An 18,892-nucleotide genomic window follows, 5' to 3' on the forward strand; every position below is an offset into this window, starting at 1 on the left:
TGGGTTCTTAATTACTGGACCTCCGGGGAAGCCCCATTAAGTGGTATTTTGAGGGTAATGGAGGAAGGATCAGGGTAGAATATATAAATTTTAAAATAAATCTATTTCTCATCCCCAGAAAATAAAAGCTCAGTCTGATTAATGTACAGAGAAAATAAGCCATCTTCTAAGTATACCAGTGATTTTTAAAGGAGCTGAACTATGGGGGAAGTGAGAGGATTTGTTTATAAGAAACTCCATGCAAATTCACAAAGCATTTCTGTTTTTCAGAAGTGAATATTTGTTTAAAAAGCTTGAGAAACAAGAGCTCAAGGTATTCTGTTAAGCTGTCATTGATGCTAAAGGCATTAATGTATGCCTTTGTAGCCTTGGGTAAGTCCCATAACCCACCTGAGCCTCAGTGTGCTCATCTGTTAAATGAAGCTATATTGAAATAGTTATATGTAAGACATGTGTATGTGGGTTTATGAGCAATGTGAACATGTATTTACAAATGTTAAGGTTTCTCAGTTGTGGTATAAATATGATAAAACTAAGAAACTGATATTTTATTTTCATGATAACTAACACATCTCATCAGGTCATGCAGGCCTTAGGGCAATTTGTCTCCAGTTTCCAAAGCCTAGATCTTATATCTCAAAAATAACAGTACTTAACTAGAAACACTTTTTGTATTTACCTTGTAATTAAAAAGAAAAGAATCAGCTCTTAAGATTAACTGTAGTTGACAGCCATGTCCCATGAAAGACCACATTTTCTAAACATTAAATTTATCTCCTGGAGGAGTAAGATGCAACACGCATATCTAGACCTCCCAAACTAAAGCCTCCACCACCACTGTGGGAATTAGATCATCAAATCATCCCCAAGAAGGGCAGTCATCCTAAAGTCATTACAGTTCAACAAGAGCAAAGTGAAGACTTAATCAGAAAATTGAATTCCTGAGACATAATAAAGCAGGTTAATTTAGAAACAAGAAATGACACCGTGAGGGATATGTAGCATCATCACTCTTGAGAGGCATGTGAGAAAAATCCAGAATGATATTTTCTGGGTGATACATATCTGGAAGTGTACATTTACTTCAGATTTTTTTTCCCTGCCTAAGAGACTGATACTGCCTAGAACATAACTCAATTCAAAGCAGCAACATACTCTGGAGTTTCATCTCATACTTCTGAAGGATTGAAAAGTCTGAATGAACACTGAAAGATCTTGGTGGCAGTAGGGGCGGATGATGGAGAGTTTCTGGGATAAGAGGTGTTTTGTTTTGTCTTTGTTTTTAGTCTCTAAGTTGTGCCTGACTGTGTTTGTGACCCCATGGACTCTAGCCTGCGAGGCACCTCTGTCCATGGGATTCTCCAGGCAAGTATATTGCAGTGGTTGTCATTTCCTCCTCCAAGGGATCTTCCCAACCCAGGGATCAAATCCATGTCTCCTGCATTGGCAGGTGGATTCTTTACCACTGAGCCATGGGGGAAGCCCCAGAAGGTATTTATATAGAGATAAACCTAGTCTCTGCCTTCTCTCCTGTGTCTCTGTGTCCTTCCCTCATTTTTTAAAGAAAACCTGTCTTAGATTTAGGATTAATCTGGGGTGATTTCATCTCAAGATTCTTTGTTACTTCCTAATTGCATCTACAAAGACTATTTTTAAATAAGGTCACATTCTGATGTTCAGGATACACATACATTTTGGGAAGACACTATCTATCCCACTACACCTTTTTCTTTTTTTAACTAATTTATATTTGATTAATGATGCCCAAGTTTTATTTAGTGACAAGAGCATCTATGGTCAATTGTTGAATTTCTGATTAGAAAAGGAAATATGGTCCTCAGCAGCCAACAGAAAATACGCTGTCTAGGTTGGTCATAATTTTCCTTCCAAGGAGTAAGTGTATTTTAATTTCATGGCTGCAATCACCATCTGCAGTGATTTTGGAGCCCCCCAAAATAAAGTCTGACACTGTTTCCACTGTTTCCCCATCTTTTTGCCATGCAGTGATGGGACCAGATGCCATGATGTTCATTTTCTGAATGTTGAGCTTTAAGCCAACTTTTCCACTCTCCTCTTTCACTTTCTTCAAGAGGCTCTTTAGTTCTTCTTTGCTCCCTGCCATAAGGGTGGTGTCATCTGCATATCTGAGGTTATTGATATTTCTCCCAGCAATCTTGATTCCAGCTTGTGCTTCTTCCAGCCCAGTGTTTCTCATGATGTACTCTGCATATAAGTTAAATAAGCAGGGTGACAGTATACAGTCTTGACATACTCCTTTTCCTATTTGGAACCAGTCTGTTGTTCCATGTTCAGTTCTAACTGTTGCTTCCTGACCTGCATACAAGTTTCTCAAGAGGCAGATCAGGTGGTCTGGTATTCCCATCTCTTTCAGAATTTTCCTTTTTGTTACCTTTGTTATAAAGCTCTGTCTTCCTTGGCCTTTCCAAGTCAGTGCTTAGCCTGCTTGCAAGTGCTGGATTGTGTTAGATTCTTCCTACAAACCACACTGCTCATTTCTCCTCCATATCAGGTCTTCTGTGATTCTTCACAGAAAAGGACAGTGCAGAACTGAGAACTGCTCTCTCTCTCAGCAGCACTTGGCTAGTCCAGTTTTCCCTCTTGCTTTGCTCAGATTTGTCATTGCTTTTCTTCCAAGAGCAAACATCTTTTAATTTTATGGCTGCAGTCACCATCTGCAGTGATTTTGGAGCCCCCCAAAATAAAGTCTCTCCAAAGTTATGACCAACTTAGACAGGATATTAAAAAGCAGAGACATTACTTTGCCAGCAAAGGTCTGTCTAGTCAAAGCTATGGTTTTTCCAGGAGTCATGTAGGGATGTGAGAGTTGGACTATAAAGAAAGTTGAGAGCCAAAGAATTGATGGCTTTTGAACTTTGGTGTAGGAGAAGACTCTTGGAGAGTCCCTTAGACTGCAAGGAGATCAAACCAGTCAATCCTCAAGGAAATCAGCCCTGAATATTCATTGGAAGGACTGATGCTGAAGCTGAAATTTCAATTCTTTGGCCACCTGATGTAAAGAACTGACTCCTTGGAAAAGACCCTGATGCTGGGAAAGATTGAAGGCAGAAGGAGATGGGGACAACAGAGGATGAGATGGTTAGATGGCATCATTGACTTAATAGACTTGAGTTTGAGCAAGCTCCAGGAGCTAGAGATGGACCGGGAAGCCTGGCGTGCTGCAGTCCATGGGATCACAAAGAGTCAGACATGACTGAATGAATTGAACTGAACTTGCTCAGATGGATCCCAGGATGTCAAATCTCAGAAGCATCAGAGCATTTGTCTTTCCTGCCTTACTGTTCCTTACTCCTACTATGATTTTCCATTTAATTTCTTGTTGTTGTATGTGTGCTCAGTCATATCTGACTCTTTGAGACCTCATGAACTGTGACCCACCAAGCTCCTCTGTCTGTGTAATTTTCCAGGCAAGAATACTGGAGTGGGTTGCTATTTCCTTCTCCAGGGGATCTTTCTGAAGCAAGGATCAAAACCCTTGCTTCTTGCATCACCTGAATTGGTAGGCAGATTCTTTGCCACACCACCTGGGAAGTCCTTTAATTTCTTAGGTTTTTTAATTTCATAATGCATTTTTGTACATCATGTGGGTAAAGAGATACCATGGAATTGAAGTGAGAAGGGAATGAGCTTTAGCATCCTGCATCAGGTGAGCTTGTCTACCTTAACACGTTTGTCTTTGTGCTTTCCAAAAATTATATGTCTGTGAGCCCTGGACAACAAACCAGGGCTTGTGCACTTATATTGCTGAATTATTCTTGATGAATCTGGTGCTGGAGGAAGTTTTATGGTAGAATTAAAAGTAATCATATCACTTAAAAACAGCTGTTTACAGTAGTAATCATGTCACTTAAAAACAGCTGTTATAGTTGAGGATCCCTGAGAGTGCCTCTCACAATTCCTGTTCCTGTGGCTGACATTCCTGAAAAGACTAAAGTTCACTGAGACCAAGTTTCTACTGGGCCCTTATTTTCCTCCACTCAACACTACATATTTACCCAAAAATAGGACCAAGAATTTTACTCTTTGATGCATTAATTAGTAATTTAAGAAATGTACAAGGAGAAGGAGGGGAAATTACAACTGCAAAACTTAACTCATTTTTAAAAGTATTTACTTATTTTCCTGGTTGTGCCAGATCTTAGTTGTGACATGTAGGATCTTTAATTGTGGCATGTGAGTGTTTAGTTTCAGCACGTGGGATCTAGTTTCCTGACCAGGGATAGAAACAGGCCCCCTGCATTGGGAGTGCAGAGTCTTAGCCACTGGATCACTACAGAAGTCCCACAAAACTTACTCTTTGTACAGACTTATAAAGGTCCCATTGCTTCACAGACTATGAGAAATTGAGCAAATATAACAGCCAAACTGGATTCATCAACCAACATAAGTGACAGGTGGGGTGCAAGCCCCCATCTTACTCCCTTTGTCCTTTGACATAAGAGCCATTTTGACTTTAGGAGCCAAAAGCACTGTCTGCCTGGCCCACTGTATCACAGCACTGTTTATAATAGCCAGGACATGGAAGCAACCTAGATGTCCATCAGCAGATGAATGGATAGGAAAGCTGTGGTACATATACACAATGGAGTATTACTACACCATTAAAAAGAATACATTTGAATCAGTTCTAATGAGGTGGATGAAACTGGAGCCTATTATACAGAGTGAAGAAAGCCAGAAAGAAAAACACCAATTCAGTATACTAACGCATATATATGGAATTTAGAAACAGGGTAACGATAACCCTGTATGTGAGACAGCAAAAGAGACACAGATGTATAGAACAGTCTTTTGGACTCTGTGGGAGAGGGAGAGGGTGGGATGATTTGGGAGAATGGCATTGATTCATGTTGATGTATGGCTAAACCAATACAATATTGTAAAGCTAAAAAATAAATAAATAAAATAAAAAGGAAAAAAAAGAAGAGAAATGGCAATGTGGTACATACCCTAGGGTTTGTGTGTCTACCAAAAAGAGAGAAATTGTTACTTTAGAATCCAGACTTTGTTTTGTTTTTTTTTTTAATTTTATTTTATTTTTAAACTTTACATAATTGTATTAGTTTTGCCAAATATCAAAATGAATCCATCACAGAATCCAGACTTTGAAGATAGACAAAATGGAATTTCAATTTTTAATCTCTGCCCCTCCTATCTATGTGATCTTCAGCAAGTTTATGAAAATATTGGAGTTTCGGTTTCTTCAGCTGTGAAGTAGGAATAATAATTTCACCAGCAAGTACCAGATCCCTGCTGGGGACAGTTGGCATGCTAGAAAGAGTAACTGATTACCTTTCAACAGTAAGAAAACAAAGCCTGATTAAAATATAGGTCAAAGACCTTAACAGACATCTCACCAAAGAAAACATGTATTTAGTTGCTCAGTCGTGTCTGACTCTTTGTGACCCCATGGACTGTATCCCACCAGGCTCCTCTGTCCTTGGGATTTTTCAGGCAAGAATACTGGAGTGTGTTGAAAAAGAGTTTCTTCTCCAAAAAGAAGATATACAGATAGCATATAAGCATATGAAATGATATTCTACTCATATGTTATCAGGGAGATGCAAATTGATACAATAAGAAGGTATAACTATTAATAACTTATTAGACACTAGAATACTGGCAACACCAAATGCTGATGAGAATGCAGAGTGACAGAACTCTCATCCATTGCTGGTGGAAATGAAAAATGGTACAGCCACTTTGGAAGACATTTTGGCAGTTTCTTAAAAAACTAGACACATGCTTACCATATGATCCGTGAAAATCACATTTCCTGGTATTAACTCAATGGAGCTGAAGATGTATGTCTGCATAAAACCCTACAATGGATGTTTATAGAAACTTATTCGTAGTTACCCAAAGTTGGAAGCAACCAAGATGCCCTTCAGTAGGTGAATGGATAAATAGACTGTGGTATATCACAAAAAAGGAGTACTCTTCAGTGCTAAAAAGAAATAAACTATCAAGCTATGAAAAGACATGGAATAAACTTAAATGCCTATTCTTTAGTTAAATAAGCTAATATGAATAGAATACATATCGTATGATTCTATTATATGACATTCTAGAAAAGGCAGACTATTTAGATAGTAAAAAGATCAGCTATTTCCAGGGGCGGGAGATGGAGAGAAGGATGAATAGAGAAAGCACTGAGAATTCCCATAGCGCCACCTGGGAAGGCCCTTTAGAGTAGTGAAAATACTCTGTATTATAATATAATGGCAGATACATGTTCCAGCAGAGATGGCACAAAAATTGAAACCCGAGGGGAAATGTGACCACTACCAAGCTACCGCCTTTGTTGTTATTCAGTCGCTCAGTCATGTCCGACTTTCCATGACCCCAGGGACTGCAGAACTCCAGGCTTCCCTGTTCGTCACCATCTCCTGGAGCAAATGAATGACCAACACAAGTGGTTGGGCACATAGGTTCTCTTCCTGTTTCCTTTCAGAGTGCGTTCTAAGTTTTTAATAAAGCATGCACACCTTGTTTTTGTTCTCCAAGTCCAGAGGATGGTGATCAGGTTATTTTCAGCTTAGAGACTTTGGTAAGTTACTGTTTAAGACAAGGATCTTTAGTCTAATATTTAAGCTCCTTGAAAATATTGCCTTAATTTGGGAATTCCTGGCAGTCCAGTGATTAGGACTCAATGCTTCCACTGCCAAGGGCATGGGTTCAATTCCTGGTGGGGGGACTAAGATCCTGCAAGCCACGCAGCATGCCTCCCCCTCAAATGGCCATAAATTATGAGCATGAAGTAAACTAATAGGAAAATGTAAAGGTAAGTGATAATCCAGTCAGAGAAAGAGAAAGGTGACTTTCTCTTCTTTATCACTGTGTGCTTTCCCATCCAAGCTAATGATAATCCATCTGCCAGGCTCACCACCCTCTTCCCCATCTCTCTTCCATCTCTCTCTTTTTAAGAAAAAAAAATTATGTGGACTATTTTAAAAGTCTTTATTGAATTTGTTACAATATTGCTTCTGTTTCATGTTTTGGTTTCTTAGCTGTGAGGCATCTGGGATCTTAGCTCCCTGACCAGGGATTGAACCCACACCCCTTATGTTGGAAGGCAAAGTCTTAACCACTGGACCACGAGGAAAGTGCCCCCCGCCCCATCTTTCTTTAATGAAAACTTACCTTTACATTGTAAGTTAAGTGCTGCTCCTTGAAGGAACTTACACTGGTTTTCCCAAACTTCATTTTATCTTTCCATTTTAAAACCATTATATCACTTCCATAGTACTTAACAAAATGAATCTTGTGTTTTTGATACTGAAATTTTTATCTTCTCCTTTGATAATGGACGTTTTCCTAAGGGCAAAGAGTATTTTTCCTCAAGTATGTACCCTTCAGAGAGGGATTGAATGGCTCTTGTACCTACTAGGTACTTGATAAATGTATGTGGTAGTAGGTGGACGTGCAGAACAGTTGTCGGATGGATCATATCCATCCGAATGGGCATTGGAACAGTATCAGAAACCTGGATTCCATTATTTTTTAGGTCACCTGACGGTGATCTGCAGAATAACTGTGCTCAACTTTCTCATCTGCACAATGAGATCAGATAAGATGAATTCAGAGATCACTCCTGGTTCTTCCATAATTCCCTCATTCAATAAGAAGGTAGATGATTAAATTTGTAAGTAGCAATTTCATAATTCTGTTCCAGAATTTTTACTTGAGGAAAACTAACTTTCCATGATCTTGCTCTTTCTAGATTCTTTCTCAGGAGTTTCCATGGGGCTATAATTTACCTACACTTTAAGTAAAAATACTACATAATCCTAACTCTCCTTTCTTTTCTCTTATGCCTCGACCCTGGTGATAGCCCATTTTGCAGCACAAAGAACCTAATTTTATAACTGCTTTGTAAAGCACTGCAAAAAATAAAGGAATAAAATTATAAAATGTTACATTCTATAAAGGAGTATTTCTCCTAATGCATCCACAAAGAACCAAGTTTATAGCTGCTGGTATGTCAATTATGATGGTAAAATATGTATCTATATAATACATGTGATATGATAGATGCAATTGGAGTGGCTTTGGCGTATTTATTGCAGTTTATTTTTTATGGAATCGATAGCAAACGAAACGTCTGCTGTAAGCAGTCATATGAAAATGGATAAATACAAAAGCAAGCATAAGAGTATTCAGCAGAGAATTCTGAGCCTGAACAATCAACTTTCAGGCAAATCTTATGTGATTCATAATTTTAGCCCTTTATTATGCAAAGCTGCTGATTCAATTTTACAATGCAAAGAAATGTTTGGCATGATTATCAAGTTATATTTACCATTCTGTGGATCTACTGAAAGATGCACTATCTTCAAAGAGTCTGTTCAAAGTACCTCTGAACACACTTTTAGATCCTCAGTCATAAGCAGAAGTTGGCAGGGTAAAATGTATTGGTCTTAACTAGCATCAGCATGTGAGACTTTAAAAAAAATGGTAAATGATGATTCAGTTGCAGAGCCAAATGATTGCCAAATCAAACAAATTCAGAGAAAAAGTTGCTGATCCTTGTTGAATTGCCACATGTTACCACTTCCTGTTACACATGTCCTGGTGGAAAAAACTCTCTTGTAGAAGTTTTCTCACCCATTAGAATAATGTGTTTTTAATTTCAAATCCCTACCTGCTGAAAACTCAGGATTTCAGAAGACCCATTGCAAAACCTGGACTTGAGAGATTGGAAAGCTGGAGAAACTGCTGCTGCTGCTGCTGCTGCTGCTGCTGCTGCTAAGTCGCTTCAGTCGTGTCCAACTCTGTGCGACCCCATAGACAGCAGCCCACCAGGCTCCCCCGTCCCTGGGATTCTCCAGGCAAGAACACTGGAGTGGGTTGCCATTTCCTTCTCCAATACATGAAAGTGAAAAGTGAGAGTGAAGTCGCTTAGTCATGTCCAACTCTTCGCGACCCCATGGACTGCAGCCTACCAGGCTCCTCCATCCATGGGATTTTCCAGGCAAGAGTACTGGAGTGGGTTGCCATTGCCTTCTCCAACTACGTTCTCTTCCTTCTCCAGACTCTCCATGTCTCTGTTCATTCAAAGAGTTGTCAATACTTGCTAATTTGAACTCCCCTTCTCCTTCTTCTCTCTCTGATCAATGTCCTCTGTTCATGCTTTTGTTCCCAGCTCTGAATGTTTTTAGTCAGCATCATCAATGACCTCCATGTTAGGGATGCCAGTGTTCTAGCCTCAATCCTCATCTAACTTGATATAGCAACATGAAACATGATTGATTATTCCCTACTCCTCGAAGCATTTTCTTCACTTGTCTATAGGACTCTGCACTCCTAGTTTTCCTTCTCTCACTGACTCCTCTACTTCTAGGTCCTTTGGTGGATCCTCTTCTCTCTTAGAACAAGTGAAAATATTTCCTGGATCACTCCTTGAACCTCTTATCCATCTGTCTATACTCATTGCTTTCATGCATTTATCTAACCCTATAATACCTTCCTGATGTATAACTTTAGTCTAGACCTCTCTCCTGAGATACAGAATCAGTGATTGCACTGACCATTTGCTACCTCCAGTTGGATTTTCAAGAGCCATCTCACAGTCAACATGTCTAGAACCAGAATTCTTCTATTTACTGCACTCTCACAAAACCTGCTTCTTTACAGCGTACCCCAACTCAGTTCTTGGTGACACCATTCTACTGGGGCCAGGACTGGAGCCAGGGTGAAGCAAGTGAGTTGCTTAGATATGAAATTGAAGATTTTCAGAGCATTGTGCAACTGCCAACAGTGCTTTTGCATGACCCTGAAAATGAGTGCCTCCTTAAAATCTATGTCTTCAGCACCTCACTCCCCTCACCCTAGTCCCACCCCACTTTCACCTACTGAAGCCCAAACCCTTGGCATCATCCTGTATACCTCTGTTTCTCTGACATCCTCGTCCCAACTGTGAGGAAATCCTGTTGGTTTTACCATCAGAAAGAGACAGCAATGCCCTAAGTCTGCACTTCAGGGGAAAGGCTTAAGGAACAGGCAGTGTTGGTCTCCCAGAATGAATTTTAGACATCTTGCAGTTGCTGGCCCCAAGAGTGTGCAATGGAAAAGTGTGTTCAGGTTGCTGTGGCCTCGGGCCTTGGCAGATGGAGGATTGGACCCCCAGGTTTCTGCACTAGAATTCTGTGTGCCACCTGCAGGTCCTATGGGTCCTGAAAGGTACAGATTTACCACCCACATGTGTGCAGTTCCTTCCCCTGTTCTGGCATTGGGCAGTCTCTTCCCTGCACAGTCTTTGGGTCACAGCCCCAGCCCTCCTTGCAGCTGGCTGAGCCTCTGAGACAAGTAGGGCATGGGTGAGGTATCCACCAGTATTGGGGTTTGCATGCTAGGTGGTATGAGCCAGACTCCTTACCCACAAGTCTGAAATTAAGAGCTCTAGAACCAGGGCAACCCAGATCAACCCCAGGCCTCCCCTGCAAGTCCTGAGATCCCTAGAAATTGAACTTTCTCTGAGAAGAGTGGTCTCAGCTGCAGTTCCTCAGGGCTGATTCCACCATTCTCTGAACCACTCCCCGTCCCCATGTTCAGTACATCCCATCCCATCCTCTCCCTACCCCTCCATCAGGACCTGCACTGACTTCCCCATATACCCAGAGTCACACAGGGTATGCTATGCACTCCAACTGCACCATTTGATTTCCTTGGAAACTCCACACTTCACCCAGTTGGATCAGGCCCTGGTCACAGGCCATGAGCACCTCACCTGCTCCCTAGAAAACTATTTCTGACACGCTTTCTTCCAGGCATTTGCTTCTCCTCCCTTTGAAATTAGGCATGGCTGTGCAACTAATTCTAGACAATGGATTACTGCTAGATATGATGTGTGCCATTTCTGGCCACACAATTGTCAGCTGAGATGATCTAGAACCTTCTTCCCCTACTGCCACACTTGGAAATGTTCCAGATGGTAGAACCTCCATTAGCCTTAGCCCTTCAATAAGGATAATACAGAGCAAAGCCCCTACAGACATGCAATTTCCCTGCAGTGTGATCTACAAACAAATCTTCAGGCTTTAAAGCCACTGAGATTTGAGGATTTGTTACCATAGCATAATCTGTCCAGATTAATATAACTAGGTTACCTCTAGTATGAAGGCAGTATGATTAAATAACAAATTACATAAAATTGAATGAGTAATAAAAATGATATCTAAACTTATTGTGAAATACCCAAAGTTTGAGAAACACTTTCAGTTCCTTAGAAGGAAATGCATACACACTCATGCACACACACTCATGCACACAGACTGATAGGTCTCAGAAACTTCATTCTAGAGGTAGGATACAGTCTGGTGATTTTGCTTAGCAATTCTAATGATGTCTATAGCTACACATCTACCTGTATGAGCCTCACCATGTTCCTTCTTGGCAACATGATTGGCACCTATCTATTTACCATGTATTGACCTTTGGGAATAAGCCAGAATGAAGAACAGTGTGTATAAAATGGGAATATGCAAGCATTTGGTCTAATTTATGAAGAAATCCTTACAAATGTCAAAAATGATGGATTAAAAAATTTTACGTATTTAAATATTATACTTCTAAAGAGAGGAAATCAAGATTCTGAGATTATTTTTACAAAGACAGGAAACCAATAGAAGCTAGATGCATTGTTCCTTTTTGTAAAACTTATTTTATTGAAGTATAGTTGGTTTACAATATTATGTTAAAATCTGCTATATAGCAAACTGATTCAGTTATATATATATATATATATACACATAAATATGTACTTTTATATATTTTTTCTTTTTTATATTCTTTTCCATTATTGTTTATTAGAGAACATTGATATAGTTGCCTGGGATACACAGCAGGACCTTGTTGTTTATCTGTTCTATACATGGATACGTATATCCATTCTATATAGTTTGCATCTGCTAATCCCAATCTCCCAATCCATCCCTCCCCTACACCTCTGCCCCTTGGCAACCACAAGTCTCTTCTCTATGACTGTGAGTCTGTTTCTGTTTTGTAGGTAAGTTCATTTGTGTCTTATTTTAGATTCTACATGTAAATGATACCATATGGTATTCATCTTTCTCTGTCCGACTTCACTTAATATAACAGTCTCTAGGTCCATCCATGTTGCTATGCATGGCATTACTTCATTCTTTTTTTTCCAAGGTTGTCTTAAAAAATTATTTATTTTTAATCGATTGATGATTGGTTTACAATATCAGTTTGATTTCTGTCATACACCAACATGAATTAACCATAGGTGTACATATATCCCCTTCCTCTTGAGTCTCCCTCCCACCCATTCCCACCCCTCTAGGTTATTACAGAGTCTCAGTTTGAGTTCCCTGAGTTTTATAGCAAATTCCCATTGGCTGTCTATTTACATAGTGTAATACACTATGGGGCATAGTGTATATGCATCCATGCTACTGTCTCCACATATCTCATCCTCTTCCTCTTCTTTTACTTCATTTTTTAAAATTCCATTGTTTCAGGAGCATTTTCCCCCTCAGGTAGCAGTGACATACTCAGGTACAAGAAAAACTTCTGTATTACAACTTGATTACTACTGTCTGTGTTAAGTGGGTTAGAGACTGAGGGCAGAACGACATCACCTGCCCTCCAGTTGCAGCCTGTGTTTGATGAAGTCCTGAGCCTAGGGCCCATCTGTCCATGTCCCCAAATAGCCCTCTCCCATGCTTGAAAGGAGTGACCTTCCAGACACATCAGAAGTACTGTCTCCTCTGTAGGGCTGTCTTGATTCCTCCTAGCTAAATTAGTTGCTCAGTTTTCTTTATCTTGCTAATGATATTAGATACATAATTATAGCACTCATCAGGCTGTCTAATTCTTTATTTACGTGTCTGTCTCCCTGACTAAACCGTGGGCTTTTCAAGGGCAAGAGCTCCATCTTAGTCACTTGTATCTTCTTCAATACCCATACTTGTCATTTTATTGGTATATATTTGATGATTTAGGAAAAAGCTGGGGGTGGAATAAAAGTGGAAGGAAGGAGGAATACATAAAGGGAAAAGAAAGGAAGCAAATTAGTAAGGCTGAAATAAAGGAACAAAGGGATGGAGTTTCAGCCTGTGTGCCTTTTACGCATGTCTTAATGGACTGGAACAGACTCAGGCACCAGAGCAACAGGAAGATGACCGTGTGGGTATCTCTGAGTCAGAGCCAGCACATGCTTCACACACAACAGTGCAGCCACACTGCACTGATTCCAGCAAACTGATTCCAGAATATTCTACTTCTTCCTACCATTCCTCCTAGTTTAACAAGGAAGACTATTTAACTGACTTCACAGAGTCATAAAAGCCAAGGATTCATGAATTTTATGGTACATGAAACAGCTTAGTTTGATAGGTTATTTTAGTTTTATATATAAAGAAGCCTAGCAATCTTTGAAATCTTTGTGGACTTAAAGAATGAAACTCTTAAGTTTAAAATAGAAATATTATTAAAGGGAAACAGTTGTAGTTTGTGAGTTATTTAATTGAAGATTCCAAATTAATACTTGAGAATATTGAGAAGTGAAAAGAAAGTGAAGTTGCTCAGTCCTGTCCAACTCTTTGTGACTCCATAGACTGTAGCCCACCAGGCTCCTCCATCCATGGGCTTTTCCAGGCAAGAGTACTGTATGAATATTAATTATAATTTAGGCTTTTAGTCTAATAATACCATTTCCAAAAATTTATCCCACAGAAATACTAAGATGTGCATGAAGTTATGGCAAAAAATTATGCATGGCAAAATTATTTGTAGTCATGCAAAATTTGAAACAATGCAAATGTTTTTAATAGAGGATTAAATAACTATATTTAATGGAGAGTAAGTAGTAGGTTAAAATGGATTATCTTGAATAACTAAAAAATAGAGATTCTAAGATTCATATTCATTGAATAAAGTTTTAGGACCACATGTATACTATCATTCCAACTTTGCAAAGAAACAAAAAAGAACAAAAACCAAAGCTTTATGCACACGTGCACGTGCGCACACACACGCACACCAAGACACCGTTCACTTTTGTGAACTAATGGGGGAACTGTTAATATTTACACATGAGGCACCAGCATGATACAGGAGTATCTAGAGGAGGCAGGGTTTATAACAACCCTAATTTCAGGGATTGATATTCTTGATTATACATCTTTGGGAAAGTGAAAGTCCCTCAGTTGTGTCCGACTCTTTGTAACCCTTTGTACTCTTTGTAACTGTACAGTCCATGGAATTCTCCAGGCCGGGATACTGGAGTGGGTAGCTTTCTCCTTCTCCAGGGGATCTTCCCAACCCAGGGACTGAACCCAGGTCTCCCACATTGCAGGCAGATCCTTTACCAGCTGAGCCACATTTGTTTACATTTGTAAACATACACTACTACTACTACTAAAATTTTCATACCTAAAAAGTATGTGTGAGAAGAATGTTGAATTAATCTTAAACTTGGATTTCAAGTCCAGTACCTCCAGTTTGCTCAGAAAGACCTCCCTTTGTTCTAATCCTGTAGTTTCATCTGTTTTCTTCAGAATGCTCCATGGTATTCTAAGTTCTTGTGTCACCAGGACATTCTTTTCTCCTATTCTTTTATTGCCTGAACACATTGTTAATTCTTCCTGACCATTGCAAAGCTCCCAGCCCGTTGATTTTATCTTTTGTCATTCAAGTATCCAGAGCAGCAGACTTATGGTAGCACATAGTCTTTATTTTTGTCCTTTGAATTTTTCTGAAAATAAAGTATCTATTTAATGGGTGATGGATGAACCACTGCCTTTTGCCAGTTCCTGTAGTTAGTGAGGCCAAAGGCCCTTTGCTGAATTCTCACATCAGCTTGTTTGATCAGTCCTATATTTGGTATAAGTTTCAAGCCACACTTGCATTGTGCAGGTGGTACTATTGGTCACATGATAACTTAAATTGTGGTGATAGGGATCGATACAAACTACTCCTCTAGCAAAACACAATAACTCAAGGCATATATCCATTATGAATGCTGCATCAGAGGTATTATCTTCACATTCAAAGTCTAGCATATAATTATTAAGAACAGACATTTAAAGAACATGAACAATTTGATGATAGAATTATTCACATTTATTATGTGAATATTATATTATTATTAGAAATCTTTTTTGAAATCTGGAGAACAACTGAGTGGATAAAAACATGTCAGACAGTGGGTGACAAAGAATATGAGAAAATTACAACTCTTTTTCCCCACTAAATTTAACAATGTTTTGCACCAGTTTCTTCACTTGCTGACTGAGTACTTGGTTCTGCAAGGATATTGACTCAAGAAGATATTTTTTTCCGCCATTATTTTAATCTGTGATGTAGCTGGTCTGGGATTGGCACACTGTTCTTGTCAGGGTGACCCCAGAAATGCTCATTAGAACACCAGCACACATTCTCTCTTTCAACAAATATCAACTGAACATGAAAACAGAGTTCTCTTGTGTAATGAGAGTATAATTCAGAATAAGACAATGATTATGAAGTTTTCATTTCAGTCTAAAAAATAAAAGCATTATGTGTAAAAATTGCCACCTTGATGATCACATGAGATAATGTCATTGTGAAATCTGATCCAAAATCATCAGCTTCTGGAGCATGTTTAAAAGCTAACAAACAGGAAGATGGCAGAATGAGAAACACCAGGAATCTATCTCTCTACCTAGACAGCAGTTGTACTGGCAGAATCTGTCTAACAATTTTGGAACTCTGGAGTCTGTCGAAGACAACTTCTAGGGGAGTACCTAGATGGTAAATTGCAGTTAATTACAATTATCAGCACATAGGACAGTAGTACCTACCCATCCCCACCACAATCACGTGGCTGACAACAGTGCACAGTACCTTGAACACAGCTAGTTGGAGACTAGGCAGACAAAGGTGATCCTGTCTTCCAAATATTGAGGATCTGTGCTCTGATCACTGCTAGCTGTTTCTGACCACAGAAGTGCATACACAGAGGCAAGCAGCATTTGCTTACCCACCTACTCCTTTGTTACAAGTCCCTCCCTCTCTGTTGAAGTGACTTCCAGGGCATTTAAAGGGCTAATGCTGTTTTAGTCTGTCCTTCATTTTCTTTTCCTTGCTTTTGGGAGACAGACATTAAAGACAATGACATTCAAAAACAACCCTATATGCTGGGAAGTTGGAGAAGACTCTTGAGAGTCCCTTGGACTGCAAGGAGATCCAGTCAATCCTAAAGGAAATCAGTCCTGAATATTCATTGGAAGGACTGATGTTGAAGCTGAAACTCCAATACTTTGGCCACCTGATGTGAAGAACTGACTCATTTGAAAAGATTCTGATGCTGGGAAAGGTTAAAGGCGGGAGGAGAAGGGGATGACAGAGGATGAGATGGTTGGATGGCATCACCGACTCAATGGACATGAGTTTGAGTAAATTCTGGGTGTTGGTGATGGACAGGAAGGCCTGGCGTGCTGCAGTCCATGGGGTTGCAAAGAGTTAGACATGACGGAGCAACTGAACTGAACTGATATCCTGGGAAAACTAGGAAGTGCCATATATGCCTAGGAAAAGGCTCAGAAAAGACCTTAAGTTCATACCTGACCCTCAGCACAAAGACAGACCAAACAATCAGACAATCAAAAAAAACACAAAGAAACAACATAAAACGACAAAGTCTGGAAGGGGGAGAACCTGATTTCCGCAGTTACTGTGTTGTTAGATTCAAATTGTCAGTTTTCAACAACAACAAAAAAATTGCATGGTATACAAAGAAGTAGGAAAGTATGGTCCTTTCAATGAAAAAATAAACAGAAACTGTCCCTGAGAAAGATCTAACGACATATATACTAGACAAATACTTTAAAATAACTTCTCTAAAACAGTCTAAGAACTAAAGGACAATATGGAGAAAGAAAAAAAACAAAGAAACAAAAAACAAACAAGCAAAGTGTACGAGTAAAATGGAAATATCAAGAAATAGATAGAAAATCTAAAACAAGCCAAAAAGAAATTCCGAAGTGAAAAGCACAATGACTGAACTGAAAATGTGACTAGAGGAATTCAAAGGCAGATTTGAGCATACAAAAGAAAGACTCAATGAGTTTGAAGCTAGGACAATGAAAATTAATTAGTCTGAGAAACATAAAGAAAGAAGATTGAAGAAAAGTAAACAGAGCCTAATGTATGCATCATGGGAGCTCCAGAAGAAAAGAGAGAGAAAAAAGGAAAACAGAATACGTGAAGAAATAATGCCTAAAAACTTCCCAAGTTTGATGAAAAACCTGAATATAAACATCCAAGATGATCAGTGAAATCCAAACAAAATGAACTCAAAGAGACTCATATGGAGACATATTATAATCAAACCTTTGAAAGACCAAGATAAAGAGAAAATCTTGAAAATAGGAAGAGAGAAGCAAATCATCACATGTATGGGATTCTCAATAAGATTATCAGCAGATTTCTCATCAGAAACTTCGGAGACCAGAAGGCAGTGGGCCAATATAAAAGGAAACAAAAACCTGTTAAGCAAGATTTCCAGCAAAACTGTCCTTCAAAAGTGAGGAAGAAATTAAGAAACTCACAGATAATCAAAAGTTGAAGGAGTTCCTTAACTTGACTGGCCCTGCAAGAAATGCTCAAGACTCCTGCAAAGTGAAATAATGAAAGGACATTTGACAAAAACTCAAAGTTGCAAGGGAGAAGGCAATGGCACCCCACTCCAGTACTCTTGCCTGGAAAATCCCATGGATGGAGGAGCCTGGTGGGCTGCAGTCCATGGGGTCGTGAAGAGTCTGACATGACTGAGTGACTTCACTTTCACCTTTCACTTTCATGCATTGGAGAAGGAAATGGCAACCCACTCCAGTGTTCTTGCCTGGAGAATCCCAGGGACGGGGGAGCATGATGGGCTGCCATCTATGGGGTTGCACAGAGTCGGACACAACTGAAGTGACTTAGCAGCAGCAGCAAAGTTGCAAGAAATAAAAATTTCAGCAATGGTAACTACATGAGTGATTATAAAAGCTTTGTCATATAATGCTTTATATTACACATATAATAATAATGTAAAAACTTTATAGTAAAAAGTTTTATTATTGTAACATTGGTTTGTAACTGGACTGTTTGTTTTCTACATGATTTAAGGGATCTGTACAGTAAAAAAAATAATTAGTCTGGAAACTATAAAACATTGCTGAACAAAATTAAAGAAGACATAAATAAATGGAAATACATCTTATGTTTATCAAGTAGTAGACTTATTACTGTTAAAATGCCAGTACTGTCCAAAGCAATCTACAGATTCAATGTAAACATCTTCAAAATCCTAATGACTTTTTTCTGCAGAATTAGAAAATATGACCCTAAAATTAACATGGAAATTAATTAAAGATTAATTAAAATTAATTTAAAAAATTAGTGGACCTTAGTCAAAACGATTTTGAACAAAACAAACTGGAACTCACACTTCCTGATTTCAATAATTAGTACATAATTACTGCTACTGCTAAGTCACTTCAGTCATGTCCGACTCTGTGCGACCCCATGGACGGCAGCTGCAAATCAAAACTGCAATGATATATTACCTCACCCCTATTAGCATGGCTACTATCAAGTTAGACACAACTTGGCGATTGAACGACAGCAACTATAAAAAAAACTAGATAACAACAAGCATTGGTAAGGATGTAGAAGAGGAACCCTTGTATACTATGAGTGGAAATCTAAAATGGTAGAGCCCTTGTGGAAAACAGTATGGCAGTTTCTCAAATAACTAAAAATAGAATTACCATATGATCCAGCTATTCTATTTCTGGATGCATACCCTCCAGATTAAAAGCAGGGTCTCTGGGACATATTTGTACACCCGTGTTCATAG

General features: G+C 39.1%; 1 protein-coding gene across 1 annotated transcript in view; it reads right to left on the reverse strand.

Moving 5' to 3' along the window:
• Window positions 1-15,992, reverse strand: part of HNMT (histamine N-methyltransferase) — a 92,720-nt gene extending 76,728 nt beyond the window's left edge. The window contains exon 1 of the mRNA XM_027561727.1: window positions 15,892-15,992. The gene's annotated coding sequence lies outside the window, so the exon portion shown is untranslated. The remainder of the gene's footprint in view (window positions 1-15,891) is intronic.
• Between the last annotated feature and the right edge of the window lie 2,900 nt (window positions 15,993-18,892).

Source organism: Bos indicus x Bos taurus, chromosome 2 (assembly GCF_003369695.1).
Source record: "Bos indicus x Bos taurus breed Angus x Brahman F1 hybrid chromosome 2, Bos_hybrid_MaternalHap_v2.0, whole genome shotgun sequence".
Taxonomy (NCBI): Eukaryota; Metazoa; Chordata; class Mammalia; order Artiodactyla; family Bovidae; genus Bos; species Bos indicus x Bos taurus.